Source organism: Rhea pennata, chromosome Z, assembly GCF_028389875.1.
Source record: "Rhea pennata isolate bPtePen1 chromosome Z, bPtePen1.pri, whole genome shotgun sequence".
Classification (NCBI taxonomy): Eukaryota; Metazoa; Chordata; class Aves; order Rheiformes; family Rheidae; genus Rhea; species Rhea pennata.
Window position 1 is genome coordinate 55071110 of NC_084702.1, and position 13495 is coordinate 55084604.

Genomic DNA, 13495 nt, shown 5'->3' on the forward strand with positions numbered 1-13495 from the left:
ACTCAGAATCCTATCATCTGGTATACCTAAGACAAGAAACAACCTCAGAAGAACACAATATTACTCTTGACATATCTTTTATAAGTAAGTAATTAATAGATAGCAAACATCACATTTCCAGGAGACAGAACAGGGAAATTATGTGAAAAAACAAATGTGGGCTCCAGTGTTCCCTGCAGTTTTTATGCTTTAGCTTGGCAAGGGTAGCTATGTACCTAACACTCAATTCTGCCATAACTGACTTGAAATAGTTACAAAACAAGCTGATGAGGCACTAAAGCTATGCTTTTGTCTTGCTTGCCTAAGGAGATGCTAAACTTTCCCAATAGCTAAAAGCTTTAATAAACTAAGAGAAGCAAGGTATCTATCGTCTCTTGCAGGAAATGCTGTTCTGTCCATGTAGCTGTGACCTGGGACTTACTTAACACTGCTGCACAAGCTGTGCTGATCAAGTGTGGGGAACATAGCTCCGCTAGGCATCCACCTTTGCTTGCAAGCAGCAATGAGTTTCCTCAAGGGAAAAGCAGGGAACCTGTATCCTTATTTCAACAGAATCACACAGAGTAAGCGAATGGCTGAGGTTGGATGGGACCTCTGGAGATCATCTAGTCCAACCCCACTGCTCAAGCAGGGTCACCTAGAGCACATTGCACAGGATCGCATCCAGGCAGCCCTTGAATATCTCCAGAGAAGGAGACTCCACCTCTCTGGGCAATCTGTTCCAGAGCTCTATCACTCTCACAGTAAAGAAAGAATTTTTTTCCTCATATTCAGATGGCACTTCCTGTGTTTCAGTTTGTACTGGTTGCCTCTTGTCCTGTCACTTAGCGCCACCGAAAGGAATTGGGCCCCATCCTCTTGACACCCTCAATGTATTTGTAGACATTGATAAGTTCCCCTCTCAGTCTTTTCTTCTCCAGGCTAAACAGGCCCAGCGCTCACAGCCTTTCCTCATAAGAGAGCTGCTCCAGTCCACTCATCATCCTCATAGCCCTACACAGGAGTCTCTCCAGTAGCTCCCTGTCTATCTTGTACTGGGTAGCCCAGAACTGGACACAGTACTCAAGATGTGACCTCACCAGTGATGAGTAGGGCAGCAGGATCACTTCCCTCGACCTGCTGGTAACGCTATTCTTAATGCACCCCAGGACACCATTGGCCTTCCTGGCCACAAGGGCACACTGGTGACTCATGGTCAACTTGTTATCCACTAGAACTTTCAGGTCCTTCTCTGCAGAGCTGCTTTCCAGCAGGTCAACCCCCAGCCTGCACTGATTATTACCCCACTGCATTGGGTTATTTGTCCCTAGGTGCAGGACCCTACACTTGCCCTTGTTGAACCTCAGGAGGTTCCTCTCCGCCCAGCTCTCCAGCCTGTCCAGGGCTCTCTGAAGGGCAGCACAGCCCTCAGGTGTGGCAGCCACTCCTCCCAGCTTCGTATCACCAGCAAACTTGCTGAGGAGGCACTCTGTCCCCTCATCCAGGTCACTGATGAAATAGTTGAACAAGACTGGCCCCGGCACTGACCCCTGGAGGACACTGCTAGCTACAGACCTCCAACTAGACTCTGCACCACTGATCACAGCCCTCTGAGCTCTGCCTTTTAGCCAGTTCTCAATCCACCTCACTGTCCACTCATCTAGCCTGCACCTCCTGAGCTTGCCTATGAGGATGTAATGGGAGACAGTGTCAAAAGCCTTGCTGAAGTCAAGGCAGACAATGTCCACTGCTCTGCCCTCATCTACCCAGCCAGTCATTCCATCATAGAAGGCTCCCAGATTGGTTAAGCATGATCTCTCCTTGGTGAATCCATGCTGTCTACTCCCGATCACCTTGTCCTCCACATGCTTAGAGATGACATCCAGGATGAGCTGTTCCATCCCCTTTCCAGGGACAGAGGTGAGGCTGACTGGCCTATAGTTGCCTGGGTCCTCCTTGACCTTTTTGAAGACTGGAGTGACACTGGCTTTCTTCCGGTCCTCAGGCACCTCTCCAGTTCTACACGACCTTCCAAAGATGATGGAGAGCGGCCTGGTAACAACATCTGCCAGCTCCCTCAGTACCTGTGTGTGCATCCCATCCAGGCCCATGGATTTGTGGATGTCAGGTCTGCCTAAAAGATCTCTAACCTGATCCTCCTTCACCAAAGGAAAATCTTCCTTTTTTCCAGATTTCCCTGACCAGTTAACATTTCTAGATAGCTCAAGATTGCAGCTCCTTCTCCAGCTGATCCCCAGCAGATACCACACAGAGATGTACTAAAATTTAGATCAACAGTTTGGCAAATAGCACCTCCAGCCTTTCCTCCAAGGGATTATCCAACTTAAAACAGGCTTGCAATGACACTGTATGACCAGATGATCTCCAGAGGTCCTTTCCAACCCCAACTATTCTATGACATGTTTTTGTCAAGAAGTGTCAGGAAGCAGTTTATTTACGTGATGTTTAGGCAGCAACAGTTCAGGCTCCTAGTTGTCACAAACCCAACAGTTGTCACAAGTTACAAACAAGGTTTCCAAAAATGTCACATCTTTCTTAATTTGGTGACTCTAACCTTGACACCAGTTTTGAACAAAAACCATGCAGAGTTTTACCCTGAAGAAGTCGTTCTCAACCCAATAGCTAGATCTAACCAGAAGTTCTCAAATAAAGATTCAGATGAATGTTAGAGCACATCAGATACATCTTTTAGCATTCTTCCTAAACTTCACTGGTTCTGCAGAGAATACTCTCAACATCTTGTGAACTCTACACTGGCACCTCTGGAATCCAAGTGTGACAACTGTAGTAATAAAGGCAAGGCAAGGAATATGTTAAATACAGATGTGGTAATATTTCTGAGCTGAATAAACTGGCATTTAAACTGAATAAACTACCATATTTCCAGATCTTGCATGCTCAAGTTTTGTGTTTGCATCAGAAATGCAAAGGGCTGCTGGTAGGGACCACACTTACTGTAACTGCTTACAGTCTACTTAAATCTTTACTTAGATACCATTAACATTTGAATCCTCTGTTCTCAGCTATACCTGATCTTGGAGACTCCCTTCCTTCTGTCAGCTTCCTGAGTTCAAAAATCATGCTCTGATAAACCTGAATAGCAGCTGCTTTCCTCTAGGAGGACCCTAAACTCTGCCAAAGCCCTGAGACTTGCTGGTTGTGATCAGATCATCATTTACAGTGCTGAAAATTAGCTCAAAACTCACAGCACAGAAGCTGTAGTAAGTAATATATATAAATTAAACACTTTCTGATGTAGTCATCGAACAATCATAAACTAGACTGCATCTTAAGATGGCTGGCTGTGCTGCAGAACCAAGTATCAAAGACAATGAAATTACCATTAGTTGATTACATTTGTTGTTCATAACAAGGTTTAAGCAAATAGTATGTACAGGTGGTTCTTCAAAAGATCAGTTCTTAGATTTTCTGGATGCTTTTAAAGCAACAATGTCATGATTGGAAAGACTACGCTGTTAAAAGCAATCAAACTGGCTTCAGCTATAGCTTCATGATGGACCATTTGAACAGCCCAATACTGCCAAAAGGCAGAGGTCACGCTCTTCCTCTTCACTCCACCACCCTGCCTTATGTTGTCTCAGCACAGCCATGCATTATATCTTTTTATGAGTCAACTTAACTCACCAACCTGACATAAGCCTAATTCAGAAAAAAATAAAATAAGATTTTTGCTGGGTTAGCCAGCTGAACCAGCCTGCAACAAGGTCTGGCAAACACCAAACAGGAATCCCCGAAAAGCAGTGAGGGGTAGGGAATAAGATGTCCCCCCTTTGGCAGCAACACACTGTAAGCCTGGCTCCACTGTTCATAAGAAAAACACAGCCAGAGAGGGAAGGTGAAAGCAGCCAGCTCACATTATACTTTTTTTCAATAAAGTCTTTCATTATATAAAATATGAGTTATAAACTGTAAAAAAAAATGATAAGCAAATAAACACAGGGGGTAAGGAAGACCATGGTAGATATAATTGCAGGTGATAAAAGGGAGTTTGTTAGTAGTGAAACAAAACAAAAAACTAACTTCCACTCTGTTACTGAACCCTTACAAGTGGAAATGACATAATCAATAATCATACAACAAAAAAGAAGAAAGAAAAAGTGTTCAATAAATATTTTCTTGAATTGGTAAAAGAACTTTCAGATTTTCAGACAGTAGAAAATTCTCTGCATTCCAACACGATCTGAGATGTTAAAACATCATCCACTAAAGCTAAATATTTTTAAACCAGCAGATCAGATAGACAAACAACATTTAAGAGTTAAAGTTGGATAAGCCATACTGTAGACCATCAATTTTTAATCATAGTGAGTCTTAAAATGCTGGAAAGTATTAGAAGTTTGGAAGAAAGCCAAGACTACTCCATTACAAACAAAAAAAAATGGTGACAATCCAAATTGTAATGTAGAACTCAAGAAAATTATTTACAGTTAAGATAATTAACATCAGTCATAGATGTACAGAATATAGGTCTTTCTTACACTAATTTGAACTTACAGTAAGGTTAAAAATTTGGATCATAAGAGTAACAGGGTCAAAGGAAAGAAGACTTCTGTGAGATACTTGATTTACTAGTACACAACACTTTGGTTTCTAACCAGAGGAATAAAAGATCCTGACATGCTACAACTGAAAAGGACTTACAATTGTGGTCAGTCATCTGCTGAGCATAAGCTCTCAGCATAACATTGATTATCACTGATTAGCATAATACTAATTATCTCATGGCAGTGATTGTTCATGGCTCCCAGGGCTGCAACACACTTGCTCTTACATGGTTTGGAGGGTCCTAATTTACAACAGGAAAAGCTTTACCAGAAGTTCATATAAGCCTAGTGTAATTTCCAGATGGACAAGCAGCCCGACCCCTCTCCCCTTAAAAAAAAAAAAAAAGAAAAAGAAAAGAAAAGAAAGAAAGAAAAAAGAAAAAAAAGCTCTCCCACACAAGCTCTTGAAGAATATATTGGCGTCCCAGACTTTCCATTAGTTCACTGAATGTACATTTAACTAACTACAATTTCTATCTTAGTCCTTCCCCTACCTCCTTCACACCCACCTAAGTGAAGCTCCATTCCTCAGCATCTTCCTTTGATTTTTTTCCTCTAATGAAGGAACTCACCAAAGAAACCTTAACTTTACTCTCTTGACTTCAAAGGAATACCAATTTAAGTCTTTGGTTTTCATTTACCCCCTTCTACCTCTAGGAAATTGAATTTCTTGCATCTGTTACTTCAGCTAGAATGACTGGGGAAAACTTAGGCCACTGTGACTAACCTGCCCATACAAAAGAGTTTTGGCGGCAAGTTTACTTCAAGTTGACCAGAAATTTCTATCAAAAGGTAATTTCTGAGCTTCACTTAGTTCAAACTAACCCTCCTACATCCTTTCTTAAGTCTTGTTCATCTGCAGCAGAAGCAACACTGTCTACTCTCTATATTAACCTGTTTGGAGTTCTTTACTTGGCCAGAATACGTTTCTATTTATCTCTATGGCTTTATCCAAGGATCTTCCTCCAATTGCTACTCAGCTTTTCCAATTGTGTTAGTGGCTGTGTCACATGCTACCAGACCCTTAGTGAAGAGGAAGCCATCTGATATGGCTTCAAACGGAGAAAATGTGAGCCCAAGTCAAACATTCTTATCCCTTAGAGCTATGCCCACAAAGCAGACCTCAATAATATAAACTATAGGAAAACTAAGTACTGTACAGACAAGATATAGCCCTTGGCAGAGCAGTCTTCTCGTCACGTTTTTCTTATGTTTCTGCAATCTGTGTCCAAATAATCCAAGGCCCTGCTTGGAGTCACCCACAGTGTGAAGAGGCCTGGAGGATGGATCTCAGAAAAAAATATCACCAATATGGAGATTCCTCTTCATGGCACATATCCCAGCCTTCTCTCCTTCTATCTCAGAAATTACCTCTGACTAGAAGGTTCCTGAATAAACAAGGGAAGCTTGAATTTGAGAGAATACAATAGCCTGTGGTGCAGCACAGCAGTTTAAATCACAGGTGACATGGAGGACAACTGGCTTACTTGTGTGGCAACGACATTCCATAAAAAACCTTTCAGCTTTAGTGCCTGCATACATACATGCACAAGCATGCACGCACGATACTCACAAGAATCAGTAATCTTCCTTTTATAACGATGCATTTCCCAATACACAAGAACAAATTTTTAGATTGCACAGAAGTAAATTCTCATTGACTATAAATAAGAAACTCCTTCCTCCTCCAAAAAAAATCAGCTACTTTTTTTTTTTTTTTAAGGAAAATCATTTTAAAAAATGCATTTATGATCACACAATTAAACTGACACTCCGTTTTGTTTCTTTCTAAACAAAATGCACTAAAATGCAAAATACAAAGGTTCAGATATTAAAGATGGTCTTAATATTATCCCATTTAACTAACTTGAAAGCCAATATGGAAAGTATTAACAAAAGCCATTGGACTTGTAAAATTACTATAACAGGACACCAATGATGTCAGTCTATTTTACACTCAGAGTCTAAGGAGTTATTTCATAACAGTTGATAAGAACATATATAGAAAACAGATGTGGCAACAGGACTGTTACTTTAAGAGAAAGGTGAAATGATTCTGGGTATGACCAACAGGGGTTATGGTGGCTTCTCCAGCTACTTGACTTCTAAACAGACTGCCTGAACTTCTAAAATATATATTATAATTTGAGAAGGAAGCAATACAGGTAAGTCCTGTGGCCTGCATTTTACATGTTGTACTAGAAAACTGCAGTGGTTTATGATCTGTAAATCTGAATAAACTTCTCAAGAACTGCCCTAATTGCAATTCAGGTAAATAATCCCTTCTCTTCTATAACTTCCTTGTCAAAATACCAAAAAAAAATACTTCCTGGGGGAGGAGGGGCGATTTTTTGCTTTTAAAAAAAAAGAAAAAAAAAAAAAAAAAAAAAAAAAAAAAACTTCCACCCTTACTTTGAAATTCAAGACCCCGTCCTTTAAATATTACCCCAAAAAGAGAACTCACAAATCCACATAAAACAGTATTGGCAAGCATCCCATCATCATCATAGTCTGGATTAACTATCTATGCAATAGAAAAACCTTAATGGAAAAAACAGTCAGATGCTCTACACATCTGTCTCCTTCAGATCAAAATTAATTAGGGGAAAAAACTGTTGAAGATGACATAGTACGTCAAGATCATTATTAGATGAAAGTAAACAGCACTTTACTTACAGAATTCTCAGTTTTCCCTCAGCTGTATCCAATTAATGCACCATTAAACAATGGCAGAGATTAAGCAAATTTGTTAATATTCTACATGAAAGTGTGCCCACTGCAATGAACAGCTTACAGCCTAGTGGTATCAGCCAGCAAACTGAACTTTCTATAACCTATTTTATTTATTCAAAAAATTGGTAATCTTGCTCAAATAAAACATAATGGAAACTGAATTTCACTACAAGAATTTCTCCTCTTTAAATATGAAGCAGCCTTGTTAAAAGGAAAATTTTGTTCGAGGACAGTGCACCTATACATGATCACGATCAACTTACCATTTTGTTAGTTAATAAAGCAGTAAATTGCATTCAAAAGTCTGTGCTCTTAAGAGCTTCAGAAGTACTAACAGCTGGAAGCATGAAGACATCTATAATCATTAACTGCAGTGACTTGCATCCAAAGATTCAATTTTCTATTTAACCATACTTAAAAGTGTCTCTCCAAAATGCTCAGGATTAGATTAAAAAAGGAGTAGTTCACAAAAACAACTCAAGAAAAACTTGTTCAAAAGATAAGTCAAAAGACAGTGTCTCCTTCAAATAAGCTCACACGCTACATTTCTAGCAGCAGCTCAACCTTTTCTTTGAATTGCCCCTGCTGTTGTGATAGCTGGGCTCCCACAAGAAATTTCACTTCAACTGAGGGGCTTCAAAAGCAGTAACAACTTGATTACCTCATTCATCCCAATTCAGTGTTGGCCAGTTTAATCTTTACAAATAAATGTAAGACCCAGTCTTCAAAAGAAGTTAAACTAAATTCAAATAAACTTTTTTCTGTAGGAACAAAAGTACCAAAACAAAGCTATATATCCTCTATAATGCTCTAAACACAAAACTTACTTAAAAAGTAAAAGAATTCCTTAGACACCAAAATAGTGAGAATCTAGATGGAATTAGGTAATAGGAACAGGCAATTATGGTAGAAGTAATAAAAGCTCATGGACCTGATAACTTATGTCTAAGAAGAAATGAGATTTCATTATAAGTTTTCTAATGTTTATGTCCAGAAAAATGATTTAGTCTTAGCAAAGGAAATGGATCAGATGTACAGAAAGCCTCTAATGCACTGCAAACAGTAAGTCCTGCAATTTTCATATCACAGCAAAAAATCTTACCTTTTCAAATGACCTTTCTAGACAGAAAACTGTACAGGCATATGTTACAGAAGTAAATTTACCTAATCCAAAGTTATAACCACAAAGCTCTACTGACAGAAGAAAATAAAAGGGGAAATAACACCAATTATGTGCTTAAACTTCTGAATGAAAAAAGTATTTTCTAAAACTATACTCAGAAGGTCACTTTGGTTAATACTAACCAAGCAAGATTCATTAAAGGACTTCTCAGAATATTCATCAAACCAATAATATTTGGCACTCAGCCTGGTAAGGTCTAGCTCTATAACATCTTTTAATCTTTTAAGGTTATTTCCCATTCCAAATACATCAAATCAAGAGGACTAAGTATAACATCCTTAGCTCCAATAATACACTTTGCTCTATCTCCTCTATAAATACAGAACTTTTAAAGATGGATACTAGATACCACACTGACCACAGAACTCAAGCAGACTTTAGGCAGTTCAGGTCTCAAAACAGCCTATCTCATCATATACTTCTAAACGCAATCTCACCTACAATCTCTTACACACAGCTTCCCAGCTAGAACCTGCCCTCAGTCTGAGAAGTTCAAGGTTTCTCTCCTACACAAACCCTGCTTCTGAGAGGCAACATGCAACCTGTACCTTCAGCCCTAGAGAATGTAACAGGATGGGAAGATAAAAACACATGGAGACCTCTGAAAATCAAACATACAAGATGCCAGATGACCTTGTAGCCTAGAAATGAAGATACAACCCTTGGAGTCCTTCCTTCTGGACTGGGGCCTCTTATGCAGTTACATTTAGAAGTTAACTGAACACAGTCAATGACATGTCAGCAACTTGCATCTCTTCCTGAATAAGTATACATCCAACCTGCAGACCTTGTATTGCCTTTAAGTATTGATTCAGAAAGTATTGATTAAACAGAAAATTACAAGTCTTTTAAGATGTCTTAGGGAATTTTTCCTCAAGACCAGAGTAGGTGTCTGTGTGCACTGGGGGCCAGAATAGATGTAAGAGGGAGACAGACAGAATTAAAGAATTTGCTCCCCAGTGATTTGGAAGCCCAGGCATCAAAATCCAGCGTATGCACTGGCCAGTGCACTCACCACCCAGCTACTGACTGTTCTAATGCATCTCACCATTTCTAAGTGAAGCCAGTCTACATTTATATGAACATATGCATATGAAAACCTGAACAGAAACCACTCAGTACTACAATGGCAGGAGACTTGCACATGATGAAAAACATCTGTATTTTAGGCTCTGAACCACACAAACTAGAGAATCCAGGTCTCTCACACCTGTTCTGAATGTTCCAGGCACAGAGCAATCAACCCAAATGATTAAGAATACAACTTTATCCGCACATACTGTGGGTTTTTTTTTTTTTTTTTTTTTTTTTTTTTTTTTTTTTTTTTACATTCAACATGGCTTCTCCAGCTGCCATTTTCCAGGCTTCAACTTCTGACTAAGAAGTAGCACAACCTTCAATTAGGGAATAAGTGTCTGCAGTAAACACCTATATGGGCAGCTGCAGAGTTTAGGAGTACTCATAGGAGACTGTCATGGTGCCAGGATCAAGAAATGAAGGTCAATTTAGGGTAAGAGGTAAAGAGCTACCAAAGTCACGAGGCAGAGTACCTGTCACATCATTTTCTTAAAATCAAATGCAAGTGTGATAAGCAACCCAACAAATTATTAAGAGCCAGATGTGAGATAAGGGATTGCCTCTACTGGCCTGAAACAGTCACCTGACTTTTATTAGGGCTAATATTTAACCTCTTTGAATTTTAGTGATACTTAACCACACAACCACTTTCTCTGAACATCTTCATTTACTAACAGAAATACTGAATTAGAATACCACTTTTGCACCCTAGATGAGTGGTGGAAAGGCTGGGGAAGAAGACTTATGAAGAGGTGGAAGAGACAGTCAGCTAAGTCCTGAACACTCCTAGCACGCCTAAGTCCTGGAAAAAAAACAGTTATCTTTGTTTTACTGGGTCTTTTCCAGTTCCTCCTGGAGGACGGTTCTTCAAAGGTCACTAGGGTACTCCGCATGAGTGCAATGGTAATGTGACAAACTCAGTTGGCTGCTGGGGGGAGAAGATTGTTTTGGGGTTGTTTATGTCTAGTTCATTCTCCTTTCCACTACAGTCAGTGTGACATTCTTTCCTGTGGTTGTTTTGTAACTATCTGCCAAAAAATTCTAAAAGAACAACTATTTCAGAGTTAATTAACTTTGGTTCAAAAGCTTTCTGGCTGCTGGCACCAATGCTTTTGTTGTTCCTGAGCCTCTGAATTGACAATTCCAATAAAGCAAACATTTTTATATTCTCATATTTCTAAGTATAGCTCTTCTGAATCTACCAGGACTTAAAAAAAAAAAAAAAAAAAAAAAAAAGAGAGAGAGAGAGAGAGATTGTTGCTATTTAACTAATTTTCAATTACTCTGCACACAAAGTGCTTGCTGTATAATGGTTATACTGACTTCAATGGGAGCAGAGGAACTGAAATACTCCTGAGTTTTGTGCCATCAACTCACTTGGTCCACATCACCACAATAAGCAAGTTAAGAGTTTTAAAAGTTACAATTTAGCATTTATTACCCCTACATGTTCTTCAACAGCTCTTGCTTCAAAGCATACCAACAAAAGGGCAACTCTTTCACTAAAGAAAGTAAGTAATATCAGCCTTGATTCAAGGATCTTGCATGGTTTCAGAAAAAACAAAACGTCCAAGTGTGCTGTGAATTTATAAACACTAGATACTTCTTTAATGGTTACATTCTTGTTAAGGTAGATTAGGAAAACTGGATTCTCTGTGTTTTCAAACATATAAACAGGGTTCTGCAGATTATAGATACTGTTTTGAACTGAAGCAAAATCTGGCACATCCAGTATTTTGCATTTCTAACTTCAAAAAAAAGGAGAAAAGAATTACTCCAGCAGCTGTGATTTTATTGACCAGTCTCATACTGCTCATAACAGATTAACTCACTTCTCTTCTACACTGTGGAATTTTATTTTAGAAGTAACCAAAATTTCATCTACTGGAGATCAAATATTCTTAATCTTACCTACTGCACTTGTGCCTTAGTTTGGAGATACTATCAGCATTAGACAAACAATCTAAACTATATAAATGTCTTTGCCATTTATAAATGTTTGCTATAAAAAAATCATTAAATGAGGAATACAAACTTAGTTAAGTAATTTTAGCTTATATTTAATTACATCACTGCTTTAAGCTACAGCTTCCATCAGAACTGTCTTAACTAATTCCCACCAATAAAATATCAACAACTGCATTTCTCTGTTTATCATCCCAGACAGGAATCTTGTCTTGTCAGGGTCTTTGCAAGTGTCACTAACTCCAGAAATTATTACAAGAAAAATGACTTATTCCAAGTTCCATTTCATGCTCCAGCTGAGAGTGCACTGGAGCTTTCCATGCCAGCCTGAAATACCTTACTTCCTCCACTAGCATCAACATACAGAATATGAACTTCTTACAAATATATCCATGTCTTCCACAGACAACACCCTCAGTACTTCCCTGTATGGAGGAAATCACTTTAGCTCCTTGTTTGCCACTCAGGATTTAAAATTAAGATTTGCATAACTCTCTGTAATGCCCAGTTAAAAAATAAAATTCTTATCTTAAATCACAAGATATGGCTCAAGATCGTAAGTTTTATGACTGTAGTCACATGACAGTAATCAGCATCCACTTAAGCCACTGAAAACTCAGAAAAAGTTGAGTCTGAATCTCACAAATGGAAGAATGAGCCATAAAACATTCTTGAAATCGCTTCTCCCTTCACTGGGGCCAAATCCTGAAGCCCAAGACCACAAAAAAATCAAGTTGTGAATGAAGAGGAAAAGCCAATCACAAACTTTAGAGAGAAATCATTTGCAAGCAAATGCTATTCAACAATTTATTACCTTTTGACAAGAATAATTACTTTCTTTCCCCTTTTTTTAAATTTAAGAATTTTACACGCTCACTCTTTTTTTGAAAAAACGTTAGGTTAACGTGGTACTAAAGTATTTTACCTAAAAAATAGAAAAAAGAGAACACATAGTGTAACATAACACAACACAGCAATTGTCCTCTCAAGAATCATGAAAGACAACTGAAGATAGTTTAGTCTCACCAAGCAACTTACTATAGAAGTGTTTTATTATTAAAGCTGCAAGAAAAACAGAACTAGAATCAGATATTAGAAAATGCCCACAAGTGTAATTAAATCCGCTTGCGTCACTGTTTTCACACATCATAGAACAGTATGATTATACATTTTGATTCTCTTTCTCCCTTTGCAAGGCACCAGCCTCAACTGTTGTTCATAAGAAACAGCCCTTACTTTCTTCTGTTTTCTGCAAGTACTTTTTTTCCCTTTCCTTTTTTCCACTGAAATACTTCACTCTTCACTGAATATGCAAGTTATTCCAGTCCCTCCTTATAGGAAGGCTCTTCACTACAGCATCTGCATGTTTCGCACCTCAACCCTACCTCTGAACCAGCAATAGCCAATAGCCAAGTTGGGGATAAGACCCTAAAGACATCAGCAGACCAGTAACATCCAGGAATATTCAACTCCAATCTAGAGAGCTTGAGGCCCTTCAACCCCAGCACCAACTCCTGCCCCCACCTCACATCTGTTCTCATACTTAACAAGTCCCCACTCTTTAGTTTCTCATCCAGTTTCAATCTTTCCCCATCTCTTTACCCAAATCCAATTCTCCTCTAAAAAAAAAACAAAAAAAAACAAACAAAAAAAAAACTACATACCTCACTTTCCTCGAACCTCTAGCTGAACTGTTTCACTATCAAATAGTGATAGTGATTTTCCTTCTACTAGCTGTTTCCTGTGCATCACTTCACTTTTCATTCCTACTCTGGTTCCTCTCACTCTGACTTACACAAAACCAGGTTTCCCTGTTCTCCTCACAACTCACTACTTACCAGTTTGGACCTTGGCAGCAGGGCTGCCTCAGCCTCACTATCCTTCAGTGCCAGTTCCAGCTCCATTCACTTAGAACAGGCACATCCCCACCTTCCTTCCTTAGTGCCTCATCCTCTTGCAGAGGTACTCGCAC

At 39.0% G+C, this 13495-nt stretch overlaps 1 long non-coding RNA gene across 1 annotated transcript in view; it reads right to left on the reverse strand.

The window, feature by feature from the left end:
• The window catches only part of LOC134153888 (uncharacterized), a 48127-nt gene that overhangs the window by 10082 nt on the left and 24550 nt on the right, over positions 1-13495 (reverse strand). The gene's annotated exons all lie outside the window — the stretch shown is intronic.